The following is a 21,723-nucleotide window of genomic DNA, read 5'->3' as shown; positions in this document are numbered from 1 at the left end:
TTCTTGTATACTTAAGAAAGATAAGGTCAAGCTAGAAGGTCAGGAGGCCATAAGGTAGTTTGATTTCTCTTTGTTATTTACAATGAGAACCTTGGAGACAATGTCAAACAGAATGACCTACGTGCCTGTTCCCTAATACCATGTATAGACCTATGAACTCTGTTCGATAATGATATATGTTCTGCTTAGTTAGCCTTTAAGATAACATAGTAATGACTTTCTAGCATGTATGTATGTATGTATATATATATATATATATATATATGTATGAATGTATGTATGTCCAATTGCTTTTGACAATACAAATGAATTGAGAGGGAGAGAGAGAGAGAGAGAGACAGACAGACAGACTGACAAACAGAAAAACAGACACACACACAAACACACACACACACACAGCCAGCCAGCCCGCCAGCCAGCCAGCCAGCCAGCCAGCCAGCCAGCTCAGTGATGACATCACGAGCCTCTCTCAGCTGACTGCTATGACATCACAGAGCACGTACATTCCGTTGCTTGCCGTCTGTCAACCACTCAGTCACTGCCAGCCAGACTGGCTGGCTGGCTGGATGTGGGGGCTGCTTGCTGCTGCTGCGTACCTTAGCAAGCTTATTTGCTTGACCGGCCTTCCTACTCCTCTGCCCACATGCCCACCTATGCCTCTACTCCAAGATACTTATACAATAGAAAAACTATGGTAATAATAATATAGCCCAAGACAAAAAATATTAATCTTTCTAGACTGTATTAAAGTTCAGCACTTCGGAAAAATAGAATTATTTTGTATTTCAATAAAACAAAAATTATTACTGGTATCCACACACCCAACCAATGTAAATGTCACGGACGGTGTTAATTAGCTCCTTAATCACCATTACTTATTATATTTATATTTCACTTCACTTTATGCAATATGGCTTGTGTATTTTGTTTGGTTCTATATTGCCATTATTTTGTGTGTTGATTATCTTTCACTTTATTGTTTAATTTGTTATTCACTTAGTATTATTTTGATTGTTTGCACGCGTGCCTTATTATTTTTGTTTCTTCTTTCTTTCACAACTCACCTGGGTCCACCTGCACTCTTCACACGCGTCCCCACTTAATCACCCTGCCCTGGGAGAGGAGAGGATTATCTGCTGTAGTCCACTTTCCAATGTGGGAGGTCTCTGCGGCTCATATCTCATTCAATTATTTATTCATTTATCCTACATCAAGTTTATTTATTTTCCCACGTTTCATTCAATCACCATCAGAAGCTCTCTGTGCTAAAAGTGGCAGCACATTTGTCTCACACACATCAAACTCACCTTTTCCTGCTTCCCAAGCCTTATCAACTTACTCAGACCCTCGTCAACTTACTCAAACCCTCTTCAACTTTGGTTAACATTGCTCTGCATTCTAACAGCTATTCTTTCTCCTATTCTTAATTTCTTACAAGAAATGTATTCAGGTTTTTTTATCAATATGTTTTATTTATATTTATACAGATGTCACTCCATTATTCGTTTATTGAAGTCATATATGTACCTAACAAAATATTAGCCAATAGGCCATTGATCTCAATAATGATTCCCATAATCCTAGGACACCTTCTCTTTTACTCTTCCTTTCCATTCTTACTTTTCTCCTGTAAAGCATTTTATATTACTTGAGCTTACTTATTCTATAGTTGTAATCTTATACTTCTGCGGTATCTTACCCTTTTCCTACATCACTCATCTTAAAACCATGGTCTACTTTGACTTTCATTTCAGGTATTATATGCTAGGCACCAATAACCAAACATTTTCTGAAAGACTGTAACATGTCACCAGACTGTTTACATTCTCCTGCTTTCACAGGCTGTCAGGGCTGCACCAGGCTCTCTTCTAGCCTTTCGTTTCCTTGAATTTGACTTTTGACAGAGCTTGTCCATAACATGATGTTTAACAAACAAATTCTGGTTCTTCTTGTGGAGACACCATGACTATTTATGTATTACTATTATTATCCATCTGTTTATTCAATGTATATTTTGGATTACTTTTCTTATAATAGTCTTTCTTTCTGATTTCTGATGCTTGAGGCACTCTGTATAGAGCCAAAGATCCTCATGAATATGATAAATCTGTTGTTACATTTTTAAATATAATTCTAAAATGATTGCCAAAACATAGACATTTACCTTATATCACCTTCAAACTATACATATTCATAAACACACAAAGCACATACACATTGATATCTAAAGATAATTCAGATATCCGATCTGTGGCATGTTTTATTGACCCTGCAGTGTCTCAAACAGCCCTTATAACTTATTATTTAAGCTTATGATTATTTAGAATAAAATGTCAAATAATCCCACTCGATTATTTCATTATTTCACTATCTCAGTTTTCTTGATCCATTGTGAAAAAGTTCTGTTATTTCCTCCTCATCTGTAGAGGCTACATTAGCCCACTCCCCGGTCTGATATTCTCGTAGTAACTGTATCCAAATGTTGGGCGGACATTTAGCCTTCACGATGATGTGTACATCGTGCGGGTGAAGGAGGTGAATAACCATCTTTTCATCTAGAATATCCCAAAAAGTTGTGTTACCCTGGTTTGGTTTTAATTTTGGGAGGGACACCCATATCATTTCTTTTTCTCCTGGGGAGAAGGGGACATGGGTTTTAGTCGTATAGACTATTGATTGACCTTCCTCTTTACTCTGTCTAGTTTTGACTTGCATGGGTGCAGCTGGGACCGTTTTCAGAGCGGTCAGATCTGGATACAATGTATTATTATAACCAAAATCAGTGATTGATTTATATTCCGGATTATATGGGGGAGGAGCGCTAGCAAAACCTCCTTTTTCATATTCCCATGCTTTGCGATCTAAATCATCCCAATCGGGCATGTCGTCCTAGGAGTGATCTGTGTTCGCGACGCGCTCCTAACATGGCAGCACATCGCGCACCTACACCTTCACCTTTTCTGACCACTTTTCTTGCCCTTCTAATTTGCCTTGTAGTTCTATTAATTCTATCGTATTTTTCACAACTTCTTCTCTCAATTCACATTACTGTTTATGATGATCTTCCATTTCTGTTATTTTCTTTTCTTGATTCTCACCAACCTGACACAATATCACAATTCCTTTCTCTGTCTTATCTGGTTGTTGTTGCTTCCACCAGTCCCGGTGCTCCTTCGGAGACCAGTCTTTCTCCCAACTTCCTTCCAACATTTTCTTCTCTACATTCTGTTTTTTTATTTCTCAAAAAACCAATAATGCTGGTGTCACTCACTGTGACGATTTATCTGAAATATTACATTATTATATATTATATTATGTATATATATTATAGCCGGTGGCTGGGGATGTGGCCGGGGGCTGGGGGGTTTGCTCCTGGTCTCGAGGTGGGGGTGTGTGGGGTTTCGGCCCAGGGTTGTGTCCTTGAGGACCTTTGAGATGATCCTCACACCCGTCTTGTTGAGGTGGACGTGGTCATACAGGTGATGTGGCTGGATGTCTCAGTGGTGTGCCAGGTGGACGTTGGGGAGGAGGGCACATCTTCGGGACACTTCTGCGTTGATGGCCTGGATGATGTGCAGGGGCACGTCTGTGCGGGGCAGCAGTGTGGAGATGGAAATTTTGGCAGTTGGGAATTCCTCTGTGGCTTTCGTTGCTACCTGTCTCAGGGCTGAGGCCACATCGCCCCTGCGGGCACTCAGGTCGTTAGTGCCGGTGTGGATGAGGATGTGTTTGACTTGGCAAAGCCTCCTCTTGGAGAGCAGCTCCAGGGCTCTCTGTGCTGTGGAGCACCAAAGCTTTTTCACTTTTCGCCCAGGGAAGAGGCGCCTCTCAACCAGGATCTTCCCATTGGATTCGCTCAGAATGACCACCTCTGCGTTGACCTGCCACTCCGGGTTTGCGTCGGGAGTGGTGGGGGCAGCGGGTGTGTTTTGGGGGAGTGGCGTTTCAGGGGGTTGTGTATTAGTGGCAGGTCTGGTGATAGTGGGTGTGTCAGGAGTGGTGGGAGTGTGGGTGGATCAGTGGGTGCGTCAGGGGTTGGAGGTGTTGTGGGGTCAGTGCAGTGCAGTCTCTGTGCTCCAGTGATGTGTAGCTCCTCTCTTAGCTCCTCCAGCTGGCTCTGCAGGCTCCTCAGCTAGCTGTGCTGGGGTGTCCAGGTCAGCTCCTCCCTCGCTCTGCGCAGCTCCGTCCTCAGGGTTTGGCTCTGCTCCTCCAGGTCTCTCACTGCTGCTCTCAGCTCATGGATCTCAGCCTTGTGCTGCATCTTTAGTCTGTGCATCTCATCCCGGAGCTGATCACACAAGGAGGTCTGGGCCAGGGTGCTCAAGGTCTGCTCCCTGAACTCCGCAAACTCCAGCTCCAGCACTGATAGGCATTCCTTTAGTGTTTTAATGTTGCTGGAGAGTTTTGGGGAGACAGGGGGGCAGTCTGTGGGAGATGGGGCACTGTCTGGCTCCGTGTGGCTGGGGGCAGACTGCAGGGTGGCCGGCTCTGGCTCTTGTTTCTCTACCTCAGTCTGCTGCTTTGAGGTGTGGAAGCCGAGAGCTAATTGGTCCAGGCTGCTCTCGCTGCCCTGCACCATGATGGTCCCGTTGTGGTATACATTAAAAGTGAGCATCACACTGTCTGTGTCTTTCTCTACCAGCACTGAGATCTGCCTGCCTCTGCTAATGCCCCTCTTGTTGTTATTGGGGTATGTCTGGCACAGGGTTTTGTGAAAGGCGGTGTAGAACAGTAGATTGTTCTTGACCCTGTTTTCTCCTTTACCGGTGTAGTCTAGGATGAGGGTCTCAGGAGATGCTCTCATCACAGCTTGTTTGTAGTCCTTCTTAGCCTGTGCAGAGCGAATGTCTTCAGGGTATCGGATTTCAAAAGGCAGCTCTGCAGTCAGACTGCTGTTCGATAGATTTCTATCAGTCTCAGTGGCAGTTGGGCTCTCTCCTACTGTCACTCTATTCAAATCGGAGCTCTGCATTTTCATTGGCTGAGTCAACTACTGAGAATGCTTATTTATTTTATTAATACATATTTTTTTGTTTAATTATTTGTCTCTTACCTCCAATTCTTGTCTTCAGCTTTTCTTTTCTGACTTTTCTTCCTGAACTGTCTCTCTGCTTTCTTCTTTTTGTGTTTCTCTTAAAATTATTATTTTTTGAATACTTTTTCTTCTGAATTTCTATTCCATGTCTTCTGTGTATGTTTATAGTGCTATATATTCATTTGTAAATGACAAATTAAATCCGCTTATGTATAAAAACAAATGTTTTTTAGGAGCTCATATTCCTCTCTCTCTCTCTCTCTCTCTCTCTCTCTCTCTTTCTCTCTCTCCCTCTCAATTCAATTCATTTGTATTGTCAAAGCAATTGGACATACATACATATACATACATACATACATACATACATACATACATACATACATACATACATACATACATCTACACGGAAAATAAATAATAGAATTATGAATCACAATAAGATGTAATGAAGTACAGAAAATGAAAATGTAAAAAAATGTGATCTTTAATACATACAAATAAAGAAAATAGGTTTACTATTTCCAGATTCCTTTTTTGAAATACAATGACATGCATAACAAACAAGTATTTACATTATATTTACAGCCGGTGCTCGTGTGTCACTGTGTCCCTCAGGCTGTGGTAGGCGCTGACATATTGGGCAGCCAGGGTGGCTGTGTGTCCCTCCCCCAGGAGGACTGGCGTTTTTCTTTTTTCTCAGTTTTGTCACAGGTTGGGTGGGCATCCATTATGTTGTTACAGAATTTGTCCCTTATTTTGGGCTAAAGCTTTCCGTGGAGGGGAACGTGGATCAGTTTGTACCATTTTTGGGAGAATCTGCCTTGTTGGGGCGGAGCTGTGATCCAGGTGAACAGCAGATCGGGCATAGGTGGGCATGTGGGCAGAGGAGTTGGAAGGCCGGTCAAGCAAATAAGCTTGCTAAGGTACGCAGCAGCAGCAAGCATCCCCCACATCCAGCCAGCCAGCCAGTCTGGCTGGCGGTGACTGAGTGGTTGTCAGACGGCAAGCAACGGAATGTACGTGCTCTGTGATGTCATAGCAGTCAGCTGAGAGAGGCTCGTGATGTCATCGCTGAGCTGGCTGGCTGGCTGGCTCTGTGTGTGTGTGTGTATGTCTGTGTGTGTGTGTGTGTGTCTGTTTGTCTGTTTTTCAGTCTGTCTGTCTCTCTCTCTCTCTCTCTCTCTCTCTCTCTCTCTCCCTCTCAATTCAATTCATTTGTATTGTCAAAGCAATTGGACATACATACATGCATAAATGCTAGAAAGTCATTACTATGTTATCTTAAAGGCTAACTAAGCAGAACATATATCATTATAGAACAGAGTCCATAGGTCTACACATGGTTTTAGGGAACAGGCACGTAGGTCATACCGTTTGACATTGTTTCCAAGGTTCTCATCGTAAATAACAAACAGAAATCAAACTAGCTTCTGGCCTGACCTTCTAGCTTGACTCTATCTTTCCGCCTTATATACTTGGTGAATAATTGAGGAAGTAGCACCAAGTGACCACATTAGGCTGCCTGAGGGTTTCTGGGGAGTGTAGTTGTCTAGGGTCGGTTTTCTTCCCTAGAGTGCAGACCTTGCAGCAGACCTGGCCTGACATGTCTGCCATGTATGACCCTGCCCCTTGGTTTGTCCCACATCCTCCCCCCCAGCTGCGACCCCATAGGTCGAGCGACAGCCGCAAAAAAGCATGCACCCGGGACAGCCCATCAACATTCCCCATGGCCTTCCCTGGCCTGTGCTGCAGGGTGAAATGAAAATGTTGGAGACTCAAAAACCACCTCATCACACGGGCATTCCTGTCTTTCGAACGATGCATCCAAGTGAGGGGGGCATGGTCAGTGATCAGGGTGAAGTGCCTGCCCAACAAATAGTATCGAAGACTGTCCAAAGCCCACTTCACTGCCAAACATTCTTCTTCAACTACCAAATAATTTATTTCATTGGATTCCAACTTTCTGCTAAGGAACAACACCGGGTGTTCGTGATCACCCATTCTTTGGGACAAAACCACTCCGATCCCCACCTCAGAGGCGTCCGTCTGGACTATAAATTCTTTCTGAAAGTCAGGTACCATTAAAACGGGGTTGCGGCAGAGCGCCTCCTGTAGGCTCCGGAAAGCCCGGTTTGCTGTATCACCCCATCTAACCATATTGGGTTCTGTAGCCTTAGTCATATCAGTCAGAGGGGCCGCTAAGGTAGCATAGTTGGGAATAAACCTCCGGTAATACCCAGTTAACCCTAAAAATGCCCTAACCTGCTTTTTATTGACAGGCCTAGGCCAAGAGTTTATGGCTTCAACCTTGGATATTTGGGGTTTCACCATACCCCTCCCTACTGTATAGCCCAAGTATTTGGCCTCTTCCAACCCCAAATTGCATTTGGTTGGATTAGCCATCAGGCCTGCTGCATGTATTGAATCCAATACCGCTTGGAGCTGAGACAAATGTGATTCCCAATCTGGACTGTGAATGACCACATCATCTAAATATGCTGCCGCATACGTCCTGTGTGGTCTAAGTATGTGGTCCATCAACCTTTGAAAGGTGGCAGGAGCACCATGCAGGCCAAAGGGCATCACTGTGTAGTGAAACAGACCATCTGGGGTTGCAAAGGCTGTTTTTTCTTTGGCACCCGGGGTCAAGGGAATCTGCCAGTAGCCCTTGGCTAAGTCAATAGTTGAAATATAGCGAGCATTCCCAATATTCTCTAACAATTCATCTACTCGGGGCATTGGGTATGCATCAAACTTTGAAATTTCATTAACCTTTCTAAAATCATTACAGAATCTCCAGGAGCCATCAGGTTTGGAAACCATGACTATAGGGCTGGACCACTCACTGTGGGATTCTTCAATAACCCCTGCCTCCAGCATTTCCTTAACCTCATTTCTAATAGTGTTCCTGCGAGCTTCTGGTACCCTGTAAGGCCTCATATTTACCTTCTTTCCTGGGAGAGACACAATGTTGTGAGAGACTAAATGGGTACGCCCCGGTATGCCTGAGAAAACTTCCCTATTACGTATTATCAAGTCGTTCACCTCCTTCAACTGGTCAGGTGACAAGGCAGCTGCAATATTCACCTTCGGTGTCCCTAGTGGCTGAGGGGGGTAAGTCAACATCAACACTTCCCTGTCCTTCCAGGCTTTTATTAAGTTGACATGATATATTTGTTCTGGGGGTCGGCGGCCGGGTTGCTGAACCTTATAGTTCACTTCCCGTATTCGCTCTATAATCTCATAAGGTCCCATCCACGTAGCCAGAAATTTACATTCTACAGTGGGAACCAACACCAACACCCTATCACCAGGCTGGAACACCCTCAGTGTAGCCTGACGATTATAGGCGAATTGTTGGTGTTCCTGTGCCTGCCTTAGGTGCTCTCTCACAATGGGAGTGACTGTGGCTATTCTCTCTTGCATAGCATTGATGTGCTCGACTACACTCCGGAAAGGAGTGGACTCGTGTTCCCACGTTTCACGGGCTATGTCTAATATCCCCCTGGGGTGCCTCCCATATAACAGTTCAAAAGGCGAAAAGCCCAGGGAAGCCTGTGGGACTTCCCTAATGGCAGACATCAAGTAGGGCAGCATGAATTCCCAATTTTTCCCATCCTTATCGATTACCTTTCTTAGCATGGACTTCAGGGTCCTATTAAATCTCTCAACCAACCCATCTGTTTGTGGGTGGTAGACTGATGTTCTCAACTGCTTAACCTGCAACAATTTACACAGATCGGTCATAACCTTAGACATAAAGGGTGTGCCCTGATCTGTTAATATCTCCCTCGGTATCCCCACCCTACTACACATCAACATTAGCTCTTTTGCAATACCTTTTGAAGCCATGGTCCGCAGTGGAATGGCTTCTGGGTACCTGGTGGCATAATCCAAAATAACCAGTATATACTGATGCCCTCTGGCTGATTTCGGGAGAGGTCCCACCACATCCATAGCTATCCTAGCAAAGGGGGTCTCTATGATGGGCAAAGGGACCAGTGGGCTTCTGAAGGCTGGTTTAGGAGCATGTAGTTGACATTCAGGACATGAGCTACAATGTTCTGTCACGTCTGCATGTACGCCTGGCCAGTAAAACCTCCTCAGGAGTCTATCCTTGGTTTTGTCCATCCCCAGATGTCCCCCCAGGATATGCCCATGTGCCAGATTGAGAACTGTTCGTCTGAATGGGGTGGGAACTAGCAATTGCTCCACAATGTCCACCCCTATCTTATTTACACGGTACAATAGGTCATTTTTTACCATAAAATAAGGATAAGCTGTTGGCGGGTCTGCAGTAGTCATAGGGGTCCCATTTACTACCTTCACATTTTCTTTAGCATAGTGTAGAGTGAGATCTCGCACCTGTGCGCTGCCAAAATCAGTGGGGAGTCCCTCTAACACTGACACTTCTACATTGTCAGCTTCAGGGGTCTCTATGAATGGATTCTCACCCACCCTGCTAGTGCTGGGTTCCTCACCCTCCATAGGGTCATCTACGTCACTACATTCCACCCCTATGTTTTCAGTTTAATTTTCCCCAACCAAAACCTTCACTGTCGACTCAACTGGAACCAGGTCTACTTTTAGCTCTAGTTGTGGGATCGAGGCAACTTCTGGCTTACAGTTTTCAGTGTGCATTTCCAATTTACTATGTTTTCTATCTAGTTTTCCAAAATTAGGAAAATATCGTCCCAGTATCACATCATATGGCATGTTGGGTACCACACCGACTTCGTAATCTAGTTTCCCGGCCTCTGTCTGTATGTTTACAAGGGCTGTGGGATAGGGGCGTGTGTCACCATGTGTGCATGTGATACTGAGCTCCTGATGTCTATCCAGCTTGTTGGTCGCTACAAATTTTTCTGTGACCAGTGTAACCATACTGCCAGAGTCGAGTAGAGCAGCCACTTCTTTCTCATCGACTATCACTGTACACATGTGTTTTGGATTAGGTACTCCGCCTATGAAAACATCCGTCCCAACAGGGCAGGCATAAAATACCGGTTTCTCTTTCCCCATATCACACACATTACATTGCATTGGTTCCTCTCTACCTGGGCAGTGGGCCGCAATATGTCCTACTTTGTCACAATTGTAGCAGACAATTGGTTGTGATGGTGACCCCCTATAACCCTTAGTCTCGGCTTTAGGCCCCACCTTTGCCCCCCCCAGTCTTGCTCTTTTCTTCCAATCCAGCGCGTCATGTTTCCCAGAGTACTTTGGAACCATCTTACCCGGTCCGCTGGTTCGTCATGGCCTGGGGAACGAGTTTTTAACCTCCGGTACGTGCTCTGCTGCTCCGGCTGTATAGAACCGCTCTACAATGGACACCAAGGTGTCAGCGGACAGCACCTCATTCTGGCCAACCCAGCGTCGAACGTCCTTGGGCAAACAGCGTTGGTAGTTGTCAAGGACTATGGCCTCCACCACCTCGGCTGATGAATGGACCTCTGGCTGTAGCCATTTCCTGGCCAGATGGATCAGATCAAACATCTGCGTTCGGATTGGTTGTCCTGGTTGGTAGGCCCACTGCTGAAACCGATGTGCCCTCACTGCGGTGGTCACGCCCAATCGGGTCATTATCTCCGCTTTCAATTTATCATAGTCCTGGGCGTCCTTCAGCTCCAGATCAAAGTACGCTTTCTGTGCATCCCCTGCCAGATAAGGTGCCACAAGCCCTGCCCAGGAATCTTTTGGCCATCCCTCTCTCTGCTGTCCTCTCAAAGGTCATAAGGAAGGCCTCAACATCGTCCTGTTTTGTCATTTTCTGCAGAAAGTGATTGGTGCGGGGAGTGGAATGGGTTGCAGCCCCCTGTGGCCCAATCCTGGTTGCAAGTGCTTCAACACTCTCTTTCAGCTCTTTAGTCACCTTTTCCTGCTCTTCTCTAAACATTTTATTTGTATCATGCTGGACCTGCAGTGCTTCCTGATGCATCCGCATAGCATCCTGGTGAGCCACCTGCTGCACCCTGGTCGCTTCCTGTTGGGCTATTACAGCCTGTAGTTTTTTTTTTTTTGGATAAAAAAATTCACTCAGCCAGTCTGGGTTTCATGAGGTGCTGCCCGCATTCTACACCAAATGTGACAAAACGCCTTGGCTGTACACATGTGCGGGTCTTCTCTGTGATCTTCTTAGGAGTAAAAACCAGTCATGACCCAGGGAGGAGGTTGCAAATACAGGGCTGTGCCTGTATGTTTACTTCAAACAAAACAAATCTGAAAACAAAACCTAACTCACACTGGAGTTGTAACTAATCTTACATAATCATTCTATTTTAAACAAAGTCTGGAATAAATAAGTCTTGGCTTTCTCCTTATGAGCTACCTCTGTTTTCCAGATAACTCACCCTATTGTCTCTCACTTCTCTCTCTCTCAGGCCCGCCTTATATACCTGGTGAATAATTGAGGAAGTAACACCAAGTGACCACATTAGGTGCTAGAATGGCTGCCTGAGGGTTTCTGGGGAGTGTAGTTGCCTAGGGTCGGTATTCTACCCTAGAGTACACACCTTGCAGCAGACCTGGCCTGACATATCTGCCATGTATGACCCTGCCCCTTGGTTTGTCACAATACATACATACATACATATACACGGAAAATAAATAATAGAATTATGAATCACAATAAGATGTAATGAAGTACAGAAAAAGAAAATGTAATAAAATGTGATCTTTAATACATACAAATAAAGAAAATAGGTATACCATTTCCAGATTCCTTTTTTGAAATACAAAGACATGCATTACAAACGAGTATTTACATTATATTTACAGCCGGTGCTCGTGTGTCACTGTGTCCCTCAGGCTGTGGTTGGCGCTGACATATTGGGCAGAATGTGTCCCTTATTTTGGGCTAAAGCTTTCCGTGGAGGGGAACGTGGATCAGTTTGTACCATTTTTGGGAGGATCTGCCTTGTTGGGGCGGAGCTGTGATCCAGGTGAACAGCAGATCGGGCTTAGGTGGGCATTTGGGCATAGGAGTAGGAAGGCCGGTCAGGCAAATTAGCTTGCTAAGATACGCAGCAGCAGCAAGCAGCCCCCCCATCCAGCCAGCCAGCCAGTCTGGCTGGCAGTGACTGAGTGGTTGACAGACGGCAAGCAACGGAATGTACGTGCTCTGTGATGTCATAGCAGTCAGCTGAGAGAGGCTCGTGATGTCATGGCTGAGCTGGCTGGCTGTCTGGCTGGCTGGCTCTGTGTGTGTGTGTGTGTGTGTGTGTGTGTGTGCGTGTGTCTGTCTGTCTGTCAATTCATTTCAATTCAATTCAAAGGTGCTTTATTGGCATGATCTATCACAATATTGCCAAAGCAGATACAAATGTTCTATCAATCAAGACAAAACATTGCAATACAAGATTCAGTGGAACAAATATAGTACACATTGAAATAAAATTAAGTAGGATATAAACCATATTTGTTGTTTGTATCAAAATTTGTGTCATGATATCAGAAAAATCACTGTTTTTATTTTGTTTTGCAAATGGAGTGCCACAGGCTGGTGTCTACACACTGTCTCGCAGGCTGTGGCAGGTGGATACATATTGCGCTGCTAAGAAGGCAGTGCGCTCCTCCTCTCCCAGCAGGACGGGGAGTTTGCAGCAATCGGGGATCATGCTGAACTCAGGGATATGCATTTTTAATATTTTAAAGTATGTCTCCCTGATTTTTGTGTATTTAGGGCAGGACAGCAGGAAATGCGCCTGTGTTTCGACCTCCCCTAGGTCACACTGGCTGCACAGCCGCTCTTCTCTGGCAACCCAGAATTTTCTGTAGCGGCCTTTTTCAATGGCGAGGCTGTGGTCACTGAGCCTGTATTTAGTTAGATTTTGTCTCTCTTTTATATTTTGGATTTTTAAGTATTCAGCCAATGTAATGTTTCTATTCAGGGCCCGGTAGCATTCCAATTTGTTTTGTAATTCTAATTCGTGTCTCTAATCTTTTGTGTATTTGCTTTTCAGGTACATGTCAATTTTCCCAATTGTTGTTGTTTTGGTCATTGTGTGTTCGGGCTCTGTGAGCCTCAGAGCCGTGGGGGCGTTTCTGTGTACGTGTAAGATGTTTTTATTAAATTCTAGGTGGAATATTTCCATGGGGCTTTTGTCCCAATTGTTGTTATTGAGGTTCATGAGGGGACCCCACACTTCGCTCCCATATAGCAGGATTGGTTGGATGATGGAGTTTAATATTTTAATCCAAATAGTTATTGGTATTGTTGTTTTCCCAAATTGTGTCTTTATGGCATAAAATGCCCGGCGTGCCTTGTCTTTTAATGCGTTTATAGCCATGCTGAAGCTCCCTGACGCACTGATGGTCAGGCCAAGGTAGTTGTATCTGGTGCAGTGCTCTAATCCAGTGCTGCCCAGAGTGAAGCGGTACCTGTTTCCCTGAGATGGGGCTTTTTTCTGGAAAACCATAACTCTGGTCTTGTCCAGATTGACTGCCAGGGCCCATTTCTGACAGTACTGCTCTAGCAGCGCCAGGTTCTGCTGAAGCCCCTGCTCTGTGGGCGACAGCAGCACCAGGTCGTCTGCGTAGAGCAGGAACTTGATCTCTGTGTCATGGAGAGTTAGGCTGCGGGCGTCAGACTGCTCCAACACTGTGGCCAACTCGATGATGTAGATGTTGAACAGTGTTGGACTCAGACTGCAGCCCTGTCTCACTCCCCGCCCCTGAGTGAAGAACTCTGTTCTTGAGTTGCCAATTTGAACTCCGCATTTGTTTTCAGAATACATTGATTTAATGATGTCATAAACTTTACCCCCTACACCACTCTGTAGAAGTTTATAAAATAATCCCTTGTGCCAGATTGAGTCAAATGCCTTTCTAAAGTCTACAAAACAGGCAAATATTTTTCCTTTATTGTTTTGGGTATATTTATTTATGAGGGTGTGTAGAGTGTAAATATGATCGGTTGTGCTGTGTTTTGGTAGGAAGCCAATCTGACTCTTATTCAGGACACTGTGCTTGGTAAGGAAGGCCAGTATCTGGGCGTTGATGATACTGCAGAACACCTTCCCCAGGTTACTGCTCACACAGCTGCCCCAGTAGTTATTGGGGTCTAATTTGTCTCCACTTTTAAAAATCGGGGTGATCAATCCTTGATTCCCGACCTCAGGGAAACACCCGGCTCTCAGCACCAGGTTAAAGAGTTTGAGCAGAGCCTCCTGCAGCTGCGGGCTGCTGTGCTTCAGCATCTCAGGGCTGATGCTGTCGGGGCCGCTGGCTTTCCTGGGTTTGAGGATTTTGAGTTGATGTTTTAGTTCCTGTATTGTAAATGGGTTATCTAAGGGATTTTGGTTATTCTTAATGATTTCTTCCAATTTATTTAGGTTTTTTAATATTTTAACCTGTTCTGGCTTTGGATTGTTTTCAACATTTTGGTAAAGTTTTTCAAAGTGTGTTTTCCAGATTTCTCCATTTTGAATTGGTATTTCATTTTTTGTTTTTGGTGTATTTATTCTGCCCATATAGTGGTCTTTTTTCTTACTGAGGAGTTGCTTGTAGTGCCGCAGGGCCTGGCAGTAGCTGAGGCGAGCCTCCTGGTTGTCGGGCTCTCTGTGTTTAGTGTTGGAGAGATGTCTCAGGTGTTTCCTAGAAGTTTCACACTCCTGGTCACACCACTGTTCTTTTTTTCTTTTAGACGATTTCATATTTTGGTTTTTAATTGTTTTAATGTTTGATTTTAAAGCCAGTCTCTCAAATATTTCATTCAGTGTTTTGGTGGCTGAGTTTATTCCGTTTTGGTTTATTTGATAGTGTGAGGATTGATATCTGTCTAACATGTTTTCAATCTCATCACTATTCAGGGCTCTTGTGTAGTTCTCTGTGCTGGGCTCTGACCATCTCTAACTGGGTGGCAGGGAGACCAGTTTTGTGGGAAGTTTGGCTCTGACTTGTGGCTGCGCTGATCTTTTTAGGTAAAGTGTTATTTGGCTGTGGTCTGATAGTGGAGATTGTTGTCTGACTATAAACGCATTGTTGGCTTGTGGGTCCAGGTCAGTTATGGCGTAGTCCACCACACTGCTGCCCAGAGCCGAGCAGTATGTGAATCTCCCCAGAGAGTACCCCCTGGTCCTGCCATTGATGATATATAGACCCAGGCTTTTACATAGGCGCACTACCTGCTTCCTGCTCTTGTTTACCACGCTGTCGTGGCTGTGTCAGTGTGGAGGTGTGTGTGTGGCACAGCGGGGAGTCTCCAAACAGGTGTGTGTTCCCCTCTGTATTGATGTAGTCCATCTCTCTGCCAGTCCTGGCATTGAGATCGCCACACAGCAGTACAGAGCCCAGGGTCTGGAAGTGGCAGATTTCGTTTTGAAGCTCATGAAAGCCTTCCTCATTATAGTAGGGGGAGTCTGCGGGTGGCATATAAATTGCACATAGGTATATATCTGTGTTATTTTGTAGGGTGTCTTTTCTGATTTTCATCCACAGGTGTGTGTCTCCTCTCTGTACTGGGCATAGGGCTGCTCGGAGCTCCTCCCTGTACCACACGATAATCCCCCACGAGGCCCTGCCACACCTGACTTTGGGTTTTTTATAGGAGGGCACAATCAGCTCCCTGTATCCATTGTATCCATCCAGTGTATAGACATATCTGCACAGCACCAAGTCTCTACAAGAATGAAAACATCTGAACTATTTACAGTGTTGATCAGTTCAGGGCCTGTGCTCTTCATTCCAAAAGTTGAGGAGCGTAAACCCTGCATATTCCAACTGCTTATTTTAAAGGACATGTTCATATATTTTATTATACTTGTCTCTTCTACATAAGAAAGTTTAATTTGTGGTCTACAACTGATATTATATTACTATTAATAATTATATATGGATATACATAATAATCACTCAAAGATTTTATCTTTGCATCAAAATATCAGAATAATTAAATCACATTTTTTCTTACTCTCCATCTCCACAACCATATATATGTGTGTTGAGGCTCAGTTAACTCAGCAGTGTGGAACAGATGACACTGAGGAGTTGCCTTATCTGGGCCAGCTGGGCAGCATCGGGCCTCCAGGCTCTGGAAGCCGCTGCTGCGTGGCTGTGTGGCTGTGCTGGTCCCCGGCTGTCCGCTCTGCTGTGCTGGACGGGCCCTCTGGGGATGGGGGGGTGGGGAATGGGGCCGCGGGGTCTCAGGGGCTGGGGCTGGGGTGGAGCCGGTGGCTGGGGATGTGGCCGGGGGCTGGGGGGTTTGCTCCTGGTCTCGAGGTGGGGGTGTGTGGGGTTTCGGCCCAGGGTTGTGTCCTTGAGGACCTTTGAGATGATCCTCACACCCGTCTTGTTGAGGTGGACGTGGTCATACAGGTGATGTGGCTGGATGTCTCAGTGGTGTGCCAGGTGGACGTTGGGGAGGAGGGCACATCTTCGGGACACTTCTGCGTTGATGGCCTGGATGATGTGCAGGGGCACGTCTGTGCGGGGCAGCAGTGTGGAGATGGAAATTTTGGCAGTTGGGAATTCCTCTGTGGCTTTCGTTGCTACCTGTCTCAGGGCTGAGGCCACATCGCCCCTGCGGGCACTCAGGTCGTTAGTGCCGGTGTGGATGAGGATGTGTTTGACTTGGCAAAGCCTCCTCTTGGAGAGCAGCTCCAGGGCTCTCTGTGCTGTGGAGCACCAAAGCTTTTTCACTTTTCGCCCAGGGAAGAGGCGCCTCTCAACCAGGATCTTCCCATTGGATTCGCTCAGAATGACCACCTCTGCGTTGACCTGCCACTCCGGGTTTGCGTCGGGAGTGGTGGGGGCAGCGGGTGTGTTTTGGGGGAGTGGCGTTTCAGGGGGTTGTGTATTAGTGGCAGGTCTGGTGATAGTGGGTGTGTCAGGAGTGGTGGGAGTGTGGGTGGATCAGTGGGTGCGTCAGGGGTTGGAGGTGTTGTGGGGTCAGTGCAGTGCAGTCTCTGTGCTCCAGTGATGTGTAGCTCCTCTCTTAGCTCCTCCAGCTGGCTCTGCAGGCTCCTCAGCTAGCTGTGCTGGGGTGTCCAGGTCAGCTCCTCCCTCGCTCTGCGCAGCTCCGTCCTCAGGGTTTGGCTCTGCTCCTCCAGGTCTCTCACTGCTGCTCTCAGCTCATGGATCTCAGCCTTGTGCTGCATCTTTAGTCTGTGCATCTCATCCCGGAGCTGATCACACAAGGAGGTCTGGGCCAGGGTGCTCAAGGTCTGCTCCCTGAACTCCGCAAACTCCAGCTCCAGCACTGATAGGCATTCCTTTAGTGTTTTAATGTTGCTGGAGAGTTTTGGGGAGACAGGGGGGCAGTCTGTGGGAGATGGGGCACTGTCTGGCTCCGTGTGGCTGGGGGCAGACTGCAGGGTGGCCGGCTCTGGCTCTTGTTTCTCTACCTCAGTCTGCTGCTTTGAGGTGTGGAAGCTGAGAGCTAATTGGTCCAGGCTGCTCTCGCTGCCCTGCACCATGATGGTCCCGTTGTGGTATACATTAAAAGTGAGCATCACACTGTCTGTGTCTTTCTCTACCAGCACTGAGATCTGCCTGCCTCTGCTAATGCCCCTCTTGTTGTTATTGGGGTATGTCTGGCACAGGGTTTTGTGAAAGGCGGTGTAGAACAGTAGATTGTTCTTGACCCTGTTTTCTCCTTTACCGGTGTAGTCTAGGATGAGGGTCTCAGGAGATGCTCTCATCACAGCTTGTTTGTAGTCCTTCTTAGCCTGTGCAGAGCGAATGTCTTCAGGGTATCGGATTTCAAAAGGCAGCTCTGCAGTCAGACTGCTGTTCGATAGATTTCTATCAGTCTCAGTGGCAGTTGGGCTCTCTCCTACTGTCACTCTATTCAAATCGGAGCTCTGCATTTTCATTGGCTGAGTCAACTACTGAGAATGCTTATTTATTTTATTAATACATATTTTTTTGTTTAATTATTTGTCTCTTACCTCCAATTCTTGTCTTCAGCTTTTCTTTTCTGACTTTTCTTCCTGAACTGTCTCTCTGCTTTCTTCTTTTTGTGTTTCTCTTAAAATTATTATTTTTTGAATACTTTTTCTTCTGAATTTCTATTCCATGTCTTCTGTGTATGTTTATAGTGCTATATATTCATTTGTAAATCACAAATTAAATCCGCTTATGTATAAAAACAAATGTTTTTTAGGAGCTCATATTCCTCTCTCTCTCTCTCTCTCTCTCTCTCTCTCTCTCTCTCTCTCTCAATTCATTTCATTTGTATTGTCAAAGCAATTGGACATACATACACATACATACATATACACTCACCTAAAGGATTATTAGGAACACCTGTTCAATTTCTCATTAATGCAATTATCTAATCAACCAATCACATGGCAGTTGCTTCAATGCATTTAGGGGTGTGGTCCTGGTCAAGACAATCTCCTGAACTCCAAACTGAATGTCTGAATGGGAATGAAAGGTGATTTAAGCAATTTTGAGCGTGGCATGGTTGTTGGTGCCAGACGGGCCGGTCTGAGTATTTCACAATCTGCTCAGTTACTGGGATTTTCACGCACAACCATTTCTAGGGTTTACAAAGAATGGTGTGAAAAGGGAAAAACATCCAGTATGCGGCAGTCCTGTGGGCGAAAATGCCTTGTTGATGCTAGAGGTCAGAGGAGAATGGGCCGACTGATTCAAGCTGATAGAAGAGCAACTTTGACTGAAATAACCACTCGTTACAAACGAGGTATGCAGCAAAGCATTTGTGAAGCCACAACACGTACAACCTTGAGGCGGATGGGCTACAACAGCAGAAGACCCCACCGGGTACCACTCATCTCCACTACAAATAGGAAAAAGAGGTGAGACATTCAGATGGTAGAGTCAGAATTTGGCGTAAACAGAATGAGAACATGGATCCATCATGTCTTGTTACCACTGTGCAGGCTGGTGGTGGTGGTGTAATGGTGTGGGGGATGTCTTCTTGGCACACTTTAGGCCCCTTAGTACCAATTGGGCATCGTTTAAATGCTACGGCCTACCTGAGCATTGTTTCTGACCATGTCCATCCCTTTTTGACCACCATGTACCCATCCTCTGATGGCTACTTCCAGCAGGATAATGCACCATGTCACAAAGGTCGAATCATTTCAAATTGGTTTCATGAACATGACAATGAGTTCACTGTACTAAACTGGCCCCCACAGTCACCAGATCTCAACCCAATAGAGCATCTTTGGGATGTGGTGGAACGGGAGCTTCGTGCCCTGGATGTGCATCCCACAAATCTCCATCAACTGCAAGATGCTATCCTATCAATATGGGCCAACATTTCTAAAGAATGCTTTCAGCACCTTGTTGAAGCAATGCCACGTAGAATTAAAGCAGTTCTGAAGGCGAAAGGGGGTCAAACACAGTATTAGTATGGTGTTCCTAATAATCCTTTAGGTGAGTTCATCGTAGCACTTAATACTCTCTTTCTGTCTGGAGGAGATATAATTGAAGTATTGTACACGTACCCGGCTACTTTCAACACCCATTGCTGCACTGATATTTTTCCCTCCATTTTTCTTTATCCATTTTTTTTTTTGCTGGAAGTTCCGTCAATACCCGTCAGCCTTTAAGAGAAATCATGCAGCCAGGCCTCTTGGCTTGCGGCCACACCGTCCTGAACGCGCCCAATCTCATCAGATCTCGGAAGCTAAACGGGGCAAGGGCTCGTCAGTACTTGGATGGGTGACCTCCTGGAGATATCAGGTGCTGCAAGTTATTTCGTCTCCTGGGTAACTTTATCGTAGCTCTAAATACTCTCTTTCAGTCTGGAGGAGATATTATTGAAGAATTCTCACGTACCCGGCTACTTTCAACACCCTTTGCTGCACTGATATTTTTCCCTCCATTTTTCTTTTTTCTTTTTTTTTTTTTTTGATGGAAGTTCCATCAATACCCGCCAGCCTTTAAGAGACATCATGCAGCCAGGCCTCTTGGCTTGAGGCCACACCGTCCTGAACGCGCCCGATCTCGTCAGATCTCGGAAGCAAAACGGGGCAGGTCCTGGTCAGTACTTGGATGGGTGACCTCCTGGAAATACCAGGTGCTGCTAGCTTTTTTGTCTCCTGGGTAACTTCATCGTAGCTCTTAATACTCTCTTTCAGTCTGTAGGAGATATTATTGAAGAATTGTACACGTACCCGGCTACTTTCATAACCCTTTGCTGCACTAATATTTTTCCCTCCATTTTCAATTTTTTTTTTTTTTTTTTTTTGCTGGAAGTTCCGTCAATACCCGCCAGCCTTTAAGAGACATCATGCAGCCAGGCCTCTTGGCTTGCGGCCTCACCGTCCTGAACGCGCCCTATCTCATCAGATTTCGGAAGCTAACGGGGCAGGGCCTGGTCAGTACTTGGATGGGAGACCTCCTAGAAATACCAGGTGCTGCAAGCTTTTTACGTCTCCTGGGTAACTTCATCATAGCTCTTAATACTCTCTTTCTGTCTCCAGGAGATATAATTGAAGAATTGTACACGTACTAGGCTACTTTCAAAACCCTTTGCTGCACTGATATTTTTCCCTCCATTTTTCTTTTTTTTTTTTTTTTTTGCTGGAAGTTCCGTCAATACCCGCCAACCTTTAAGAGACATCATGCAGCCAGGCCTTTCGGCTTGTGGCCACACCATCCTGAACGCGCCCGATCTCGTCAGATCTCGGAAGCTAAACGGGGCAGGACCTGGTCAGTACATGAATGTGAGACCTCCTGGAAATACCTGGTGCTGCAAGCTTTTACGTCTCCTGGGTAACTTTATCGTAGCTCTTAATACTCTCTTTCTGTCTGGAGGAGATATAATTGAAGTATTGTACACGTACCCGGCTACTTTCAACACCCATTGCTGCACTGATATTTTTCCCTCCATTTTTCTTTATCCATTTTTTTTTTTGCTGGAAGTTCCGTCAATACCCGTCAGCCTTTAAGAGAAATCATGCAGCCAGGCCTCTTGGCTTGCGGCCACACCGTCCTGAACGCGCCCAATCTCATCAGATCTCGGAAGCTAAACGGGGCAAGGGCTCGTCAGTACTTGGATGGGTGACCTCCTGGAGATATCAGGTGCTGCAAGTTATTTCGTCTCCTGGGTAACTTTATCGTAGCTCTAAATACTCTCTTTCAGTCTGGAGGAGATATTATTGAAGAATTCTCACGTACCCGGCTACTTTCAACACCCTTTGCTGCACTGATATTTTTCCCTCCATTTTTCTTTTTTCTTTTTTATTTTGCTGGAAGTTCCGTCAATACCCTCCAGCCTTTAAGAGACATCATGCAGCCAGGCCTCTTGGCTTGAGGCCACACCGTCCTGAACGCGCCCGATCTCGTCAGATCTCGGAAGCAAAACGGGGCAGGTCCTGGTCAGTACTTGGATGGGTGACCTCCTGGAAATACCAGGTGCTGCTAGCTTTTTTGTCTCCTGGGTAACTTCATCGTAGCTCTTAATACTCTCTTTCAGTCTGTAGGAGATATTATTGAAGAATTGTACACGTACCCGGCTACTTTCATAACCCTTTGCTGCACTAATATTTTTCCCTCCATTTTCAATTTTTTTTTTTTTTTTTTTTTGCTGGAAGTTCCGTCAATACCCGCCAGCCTTTAAGAGACATCATGCAGCCAGGCCTCTTGGCTTGCGGCCTCACCGTCCTGAACGCGCCCTATCTCATCAGATTTCGGAAGCTAACGGGGCAGGGCCTGGTCAGTACTTGGATGGGAGACCTCCTAGAAATACCAGGTGCTGCAAGCTTTTT

At 45.7% G+C, this 21,723-nt stretch overlaps 7 pseudogenes; all 7 read left to right on the top strand.

The window, feature by feature from the left end:
* Positions 1 to 19,586: 19,586 nt before the first annotated feature.
* LOC136736609 (uncharacterized) lies at positions 19,587 to 19,705 on the top strand (annotated as a pseudogene).
* A 218-nt stretch (positions 19,706 to 19,923) lies between these two features.
* On the top strand, positions 19,924 to 20,042 carry LOC136736372 (uncharacterized; annotated as a pseudogene).
* A 219-nt stretch (positions 20,043 to 20,261) lies between these two features.
* Positions 20,262 to 20,379, top strand: LOC136736546 (uncharacterized; annotated as a pseudogene).
* Positions 20,380 to 20,595: 216 nt separating this feature from the next.
* On the top strand, positions 20,596 to 20,714 carry LOC136736412 (uncharacterized; annotated as a pseudogene).
* Positions 20,715 to 20,930: 216 nt separating this feature from the next.
* On the top strand, positions 20,931 to 21,049 carry LOC136736608 (uncharacterized; annotated as a pseudogene).
* A 214-nt stretch (positions 21,050 to 21,263) lies between these two features.
* On the top strand, positions 21,264 to 21,382 carry LOC136736371 (uncharacterized; annotated as a pseudogene).
* A 219-nt stretch (positions 21,383 to 21,601) lies between these two features.
* LOC136736545 (uncharacterized) lies at positions 21,602 to 21,719 on the top strand (annotated as a pseudogene).
* Positions 21,720 to 21,723: the final 4 nt, after the last annotated feature.

The sequence above is a fragment of the Amia ocellicauda genome, unplaced genomic scaffold (assembly GCF_036373705.1).
Source record: "Amia ocellicauda isolate fAmiCal2 unplaced genomic scaffold, fAmiCal2.hap1 HAP1_SCAFFOLD_46, whole genome shotgun sequence".
Taxonomy (NCBI): Eukaryota; Metazoa; Chordata; class Actinopteri; order Amiiformes; family Amiidae; genus Amia; species Amia ocellicauda.
This window is presented reverse-complemented; position numbering and strand designations above follow the sequence as displayed.